General features: G+C 38.9%; 3 non-coding genes across 3 annotated transcripts; all 3 read right to left on the bottom strand.

The window, feature by feature from the left end:
* Nucleotides 1-6,240: 6,240 nt before the first annotated feature.
* On the bottom strand, nt 6,241-6,314 carry trnat-ugu (transfer RNA threonine (anticodon UGU)). The gene has a single exon. It is a non-coding gene; the product is annotated as a tRNA-Thr (tRNA).
* A 193-nt stretch (nt 6,315-6,507) lies between these two features.
* Nucleotides 6,508-6,581, bottom strand: trnat-cgu (transfer RNA threonine (anticodon CGU)). Its single transcript has one exon. It is a non-coding gene; the product is annotated as a tRNA-Thr (tRNA).
* Nucleotides 6,582-6,965: 384 nt separating this feature from the next.
* On the bottom strand, nt 6,966-7,039 carry trnat-ugu (transfer RNA threonine (anticodon UGU)). The gene has a single exon. It is a non-coding gene; the product is annotated as a tRNA-Thr (tRNA).
* Nucleotides 7,040-7,301: the final 262 nt, after the last annotated feature.

Raw genomic sequence — 7,301 nt, 5'->3', positions numbered from 1 at the left:
CTCCCTTATGTCTCAAGCAAGACCCAATTATGTCTCAAGTAAGACTCCCTTATGTCTCAAGTAAGACTCTTTTATGTCTCAAGCAAGACTCCCTTATGTCTCAAGAAAGGCTCCCTTATGTCTCAAGTAAGACTCCCTTATGTCTCCAGTAAGACTCTTTTATGTGTCAAGTAAGACTCCCTTATGTCTCAAGTAAGACTCCCTTATGTCTCAAGTAAGACTCCCTTATGTCTCAAGTAAGACTCCCTTATGTCTCAAGTAAGACTCCGTTATGTCTCAAGTAAGACTCCCTTATGTCTCAAGTAAGGCTCCCTTATGTCTCAAGTAAGACTCAATTATGTCTCAAGTAAGACTCCCTTATGTCTCAAGTAAGACTCCCTTATGTCTCAAGTAATACTCAGTTATGTCTAAAGCAAGACTCAGTTATGTCTCAAGTAAGACTCCCTTATGTCTCAAGTAAGGCTCTTTTATGTCTCAAGTAATACTCAGTTATGTCTCAAGTAAGGCTCTTTTATGTCTCAAGTAATACTCAGTTATGTCTCAAGTAAGACTCTTTTATGTCTCAAGTAAGACTCCCTTATGTCTCAAGTAAGACTCAGTTATGTCTCAAGTAAGACTCAGTTATGTCTCAAGTAAGTCTCCCTTATGTCTCCAGTAAGACTCCCTTATGTCTCCAGTAAGACTCTTTTATGTCTCAAGTAAGGCTCCCTTATGTCTCAAGTAAGGCTCCCTTATGTCTCAAGTAAGACTCAATTATGTCTCAAGTAAGACTCAATTATGTCTCAAGTAAGACTCAGTTATGTCTCAAGTAAGACTCAATTATGTCTCAAGCAAGACTCCCTTATGTCTCAAGTAAGACTCAATTATGTCTCAAGCAAGACTCCCTTATGTCTCAAGTAAGACTCCGTTATGTCTCAAGTAAGACTCCCTTATGTCTCAAGTAAGGCTCCCTTATGTCTCAAGTAAGGCTCCCTTATGTCTCAAGTAAGACTTCGTTATGTCTCAAGTAAGACACCGTTACATCTCAAGTAAGACTCCCTTATGTCTCAAGCAAGACTCCCTTATGTCTCAAGTAAGACTCCCTTATGTCTCAAGTAAGACTCTTTTATGTCTCAAGTAAGACTCCCTTATGTCTCAAGTAAGACTCCCTTATGTCTCAAGTAAGACTCCCTTATGTCTCAAGTAAGACTCCCTTATGTCTCAAGCTAGACTCCCTTATGTCTCAAGTAAGACACCCTTATGTCTCAAGTAAGACTCCCTTATGTCTCAAGTAAGGCTCCCTTATGTCTCAAGTAAGACTCCCTTATGTCTCAAGTAAGACTCCCTTATGTCTCCAGTAAGACTCCCTTATGTCTCAAGTAAGACTCCCTTATGTCTCAAGTAAGACTCCCTTATGTCTCAAGTAAGACTCCCTTATGTCTCAAGTAAGGCTCCCTTATGTCTCAAGTAAGACTCCCTTATGTCTCAAGTAAGACTCCCTTATGTCTCAAGTAAGACTCCCTTATGTCTCAAGTAAGACTCTTTTATGTCTCAAGTAAGACTCCCTTACGTCTCAAGTAAGACTCCCTTATGTCTCAAGTAAGACTCAGTTATGTCTCAAGTAAGACTCCCTTATGTCTCAAGTAAGACTCCCTTATGTCTCAAGTAAGGCTCCCTTATGTCTCAAGTAAGACTCCCTTATGTCTCAAGTAAGACACCCTTATGTCTCAAGTAAGACTCCCTTATGTCTCAAGTAAGACTCCCTTGTGTCTCAAGTAAGACTCCCTTATGTCTCAAGTAAGGCCCCCTTATGTCTCAAGTAAGACTCAATTATGTCTCAAGTAAGACTCCCTTATGTCTCAAGTAAGACTCTTTTATGTCTCAAGTAAGACTCAGTTATGTCTCAAGTAAGACTCCCTTATGTCTCAAGTAAGACTCCCTTATGTCTCAAGTAAGACTCTTTTATGTCTCAAGTAAGACTCCCTTATGTCTCAAGGAAGACTCTTTTATGTCTCAAGAAAGACTCCCTTATGTCTCAAGTAAGGCTCCCTTATGTCTCAAGTAAGGCTCCCTTATGTCTCAAGTAAGACTCTTTTATGTCTCAAGTAAGACTCAGTTATGTCTAAAGCAAGACTCAGTTATGTCTCGAGTAAGACTCCCTTATGTCTCAAGCAAGACTCCCTTATGTCTCAAGTAAGACTCAGTTATGTCTCAAGTAAGGCTCCCTTATGTCTCAAGTAAGACTCCCTTATGTCTCAAGTAAGTTTCTTTAAAAACAGCAGCTGCTTTCATCAAGAACTTAAAAATCTGTCTGTGACAAAGTGAGAACACACCAGTTGAACATTTATACCATAAAACTTATTAATTTAACTTGTGAATTGTTTGTTAAGCCATAAGTCAATCAGTAACTTGCAGACATTTACTCTCCCAGGTTTGTTTGTGTTTTATATTTGATTCTAATTCACATTCAACTTGACATTTCAGTTCATTTAAAACACAGACTTAAAGTTTTACATTTAGTTGTTTATTAATTTAGTTCTGAGTTTCATAAGTTAAGTATTTTCTTTCTGTGCTACTTACCCAGCATGTGCTCAACAGACTAAAGGAGGGGCCAAACAGCTACTTCCTGTATCCATATAGACTGGTGACATCATCAGTGATGTCAGTGGGTCAGACTAAATATGGGGGGGGGGGGTTATTAGTTAGTTAAATGTTTAGTTTCTATCTGATTTATTCTTGTTTTGTCTTGGAGGGACATATGAGGGGACAGATGGAGGTTTAGAGGGTGATGGTGTACCTGTGCCTTAGATGTTTATCCTGACTTAAGACAGTTAAATTTGATCGCTTTTATTCTTCTGAATTGAATAAATCAGTCTGGGTCCGTCTCCTAACACCTTACTCAGGCTTCATCACACTGTTAAAGAATTGTTAGGAATCTGATTTATTGAGATTTCCAAAATATAATGAATCAGCATTAATGACACTTCAAATTTAACACTTTTCTTCTTATAATTTGTCCAAAAAGAACCTTTAAAGCCTGCAAATGACTCAGAAAATGTCCAGGAAATAAAAAGAATAAAACATTATCAATTATTTTCATTACTGATTAATCAGACATTTGGCTACTGAGTTGTAACACAGTTAAATTACCTTTCTCTCTCCCTCCCTCCCTCCCTCCCTCCCTCCTTTCCTTCCTTTCTCCCTCCCTCCTTTCCTTCCTTCCTTCCTTTCCTTCCTTCTTTCCTCCCTTCTACCTCCCTCCTTTCCTTCCTTTCTCCCTCCCTCCTTTCCTTCCTTCCTTCCTTTCCTTCCTTCCTTCCTTCCTTCCTCCTCCCTCCTTTCCTTCGTTCTTCCTTCCTTCTTCCTCCCTTCCTTCCTCCCTCCTTTCCTTCCTTCTTCCTTCCTTCCTCCTTTCCTTCCTTTCTCCCTCCCTCCTTTCCTTCCTTCCTTCCTTTCCTCCCTTCCTTCCTTCCTTCCTCCTCCCTCCTTTCCTTCGTTCTTCCTTCCTTCTTCCTCCTTTCTCCCTCCCTCCTTTCCTTCCTTCCTTCCTTTCCTTCCTTCCTTGACTCGAGGACAACAGGAGGGTTAAAGTGATCAGATGCTTTTATTGAATGTGACTGTGGAGGTGGGTGAAACAAAGCTTGAGGAGAACAATGAAAGTGACGCAGACCTGAACTGATAATGACAATAACTGTTGTATCTGCAACCTTGAAGCAGTGGAAACGCTTTTATAATCAACACAACAGCTCATGCATCATTTATGCTACAGAAGTCACTTTTCTTATCATTATTATTGTCTAAGAAACAATTAGAAACTCGACCAGTTGCCACTTTAAGAAGGGAAGAAGCTTTTCAGACATTTAAATTGAAATCACAACACCTAATATAGCCCATCCATGAGAACTGAGATAAATCACGTCCAACCAAAAAACCCTTAAAAGTATTATTTATCACTTAACACATGTATTCAATTTTTAATTCAATAATTTACAACTTCAAATATTTATAAAAACATGTTAAAATCATTCAAAATCTAAAACTAACAATACTTATGACAATACTACTAATAAGATACTATTATAATCATCTTGGTTTTAAAATACCTTTTTCATTAAACTGTTGGCCCTTAAACGTTGTAATATGGTTCACCTAATATGTGTTATTTGTGGTATGAAAGATACTGTAAGCTGTTTATCACAAAGAGAAATTACAGGGCAACATCATAATGGTATTTATTTGTTAAATTAAAAAAGATATCAAACGTTTTGATTACACAGCTGATTAAATAAACTTCAAAAGCCCATTTAACATTTCCTTCATGTGTTCCTATCCCCATAGTCCTTAGCTTCAAAAGGTGCTATTTAAGAAAAGAAATGTAGAAAGCAGGATACTCATGACCATATTCTTTCAGCATAATTAAAGAGTAAAATTAAAGAATCCCCCAATAATAAGGATTTGTGCCAGTCCTCATGAATGGGTGATTTACAGATCTGCAGACAGAGTTTAACTGATTACCTGAACTGGACTTGAAAAGCCCGATCCTCGATCAGCCAGAGGAACAAAGTGCCACCAAACTCCAGCTGTCTTCTGGTGGATTATCTTCACTTTCAGATTCAGAAGTTTAAAAAAAAAAAGATCCTCAGAGTGGAAACTGTCTCTGCTTCAGCATCCAGACAGCTGTTAAACCAACAAGACACTCCAAGTTCACACCATGAAAAACCGACAGGCGTCCAGTCATCAGCTCCTGCGTCCTGATTATGAGATGATGGATCCTGACAGGACTGAAATGTTTGAGAGTCTGCAGAGACGGACAGCCGCAGACAGAGCAGATTAAGTGGAGTACACATGTTTATAAGGGAGAGAGCAGCACACACACAGCGTACACACACGATATGTGGGTCTTTAGGTCAGCACTCTGATGAACAGTCATTATGTTGATTATCTGCTGACCTGCTGCTGCTGTGACTTCATTCACATCAGAGGAAATTATGAGATGAGGTCAAACTCTCCCGCACACGATCACATAAAAACATTGGTGAAAAACTCTGATCACTTTAATGGGCAGCAGGGTTCAAGCTGAAATCCCCCTCAAATATATCAGGACGCCCACATCTGTCAAAGTAAAGAGATGATGAAGAAGATGATGATGAAGATGTGACTCAGACCGCCCAGACAGTCTGAGCTGAGGTGCGTTCAATGACATTGAAAACCAGCAAACATTAGAAAAGGCATTTTTACACACTGAACACAAAGGACAAACACTTACTCACTTTATAATGTGACAAGATTTACATTTATATCAAAAAATCCTCAATGAAAATATCGAAAATATAATATATCGATGAAAATAACAGTATAGACAATGTAAATAGCAGAATGGCCTTTGTTGGATAAAAAGCTAACCGTGATATGACCAAATACAGGTTTTTATTTAATGGAAACTTAACATCTGGCTGTGATGGCAGCTAAACCCAACGAGTCCTGAATGATTCCTCCATGATGTAAGATGAAGACGTGAGCGAGTGTTTGAGGTTTTTTGATGGACGACACATGTTGAGAGTTAATTTACAGCGAGCAGCAGATGTTTCTCTGTTTTCATGTCCCGAAAACAACTTTTACACCTCAAACCCAGAAGAAGAAGCCAAAGAACTACGTGAAGAAACAGGTTCAGTTCAGTTCAGTCACTTTATTATCCCAGATGAGAAACTCGACTTGCAGACAGGGGCACGAGAAAAAAAAACAAAAGTACTCAAATGTTTCCTGTTCAGAAAACATATAGAAAACAATAAGACATCAGAACAAGCTCTAAAATGCTACGTTACATGTGCAGATTAAGCAGGGTTATTGCACAGGGAACAAAGGCGTTTTTCCTCCTGCAGTAAGTCTCAGCCTGAGGGGAGACTTTCAGACTCAGTGAAGGGGCTGCTGGTCATTGCAGTCTAATATAGACCTGGTCTTGCAGAGATCCTGCTGGTCAAAGAAAGCCATTAGGGAGTCTGTGGGACACTTATCATCTTCATAATAATCTTCTTGATATAGTTTGGGAGGTTTTAGTCTCTGATGTTCAAGTTACTACAGCTAGCAATCATAGAAAAACTAACACACTCAATAATGCCTGTAACACATCATTTTGCTATCAACATTAAATATTCTATATTTAGAGTTTTTTTTGTGTATGTTGCTTTTAAAAGGCAGGAAACTTTCATTATGAAGAATTTAAATATGTACCTTGTAGTCATGTGTCTTCAAACTGCATCTCTGAGGTGCTGCTGGGATTTGAACCCAGGATCTCCTGTTTACAAGACAGGCGCTTTAACCAACTAAGCCACAGCACCTCTGGGAACTCTACTTCTCATATTAAAGTTGTAGTCGCATTCTGAAATACAGCTGAAAATAATAACTCTTTTCATAATCAATTAATTTAAAACATCTGACATGTTGAAGGTCTAATATAATATTTACTTTCACCGGATCCAAACTGGGCAGTTTCTTATTTTAGTGAGACCTATCATAGACTTGATCCCTGTGAGGTACTGCTGGGATTTGAACCCAGGATCTCCTGTTTACGAGACAGGCACTTTAACCAACTAAGCCACAGCACCTCTTGTGTCGCTTGTAGAGGTTGTTCAAACATTCATTGAGGAAGACATTTACGAAAACCAAATTGATACTGATCACTACAGTGAGATCAATAAAAAGGTCTAAAGCAGTGATCACCAACCCTGGTCCTGGAGAGCTACAGCCCTGCATGTTTTAGGTCTTGAACACAACTGATTCTGATTATTAACTTGTTATCAGTCCCTTGACAAGCTTCAGCTGCTTGAATACCTAAGGCCAACGCTGCAGACCACTTTTCGGTGTGTTCTTGAGGTTAGAGGTTCTCTCTTTTTCTTGATGCATCTTTGTTTTCATGGAGCAGACTCAAAGCACAGTATGAGGATTGAATTTCACTCAGGTAGTAGTGGATTTCAGGAGATATTTCAAAGAGGTACTGCTGGGATTTGAACCCAGGATCTCCTGTTTACAAGACAGGCGCTTTAACCAACTAAGCCACAGCACCTCCGATGCTCCTTTTAAGTGTTGTTCAAAGGTTCATGAAGAAGACATTTACCAACAGATTAGTGAGAAGATTTATAGATTTTCTCCTTTTCTTGTGGTTGATTCGTAAAGTTTCAGGATACTGTTATATTGTGTTTTATAGGTACAGTAACAGTAATCACTTGTGTGTTTCTTACAGAGAATCAGCATTATAACTGTGAAAGGGATCCACCTTTGATTCTGTAAACTGAACTATCTTTCATACGGAACAGAGTCGGAATATC

The sequence above is a fragment of the Scomber japonicus genome, chromosome 14, assembly GCF_027409825.1.
Source record: "Scomber japonicus isolate fScoJap1 chromosome 14, fScoJap1.pri, whole genome shotgun sequence".
Taxonomy (NCBI): Eukaryota; Metazoa; Chordata; class Actinopteri; order Scombriformes; family Scombridae; genus Scomber; species Scomber japonicus.
Note: the sequence above shows the minus strand (reverse complement) of the source record. Positions and strands in the feature narration are given on the sequence as shown.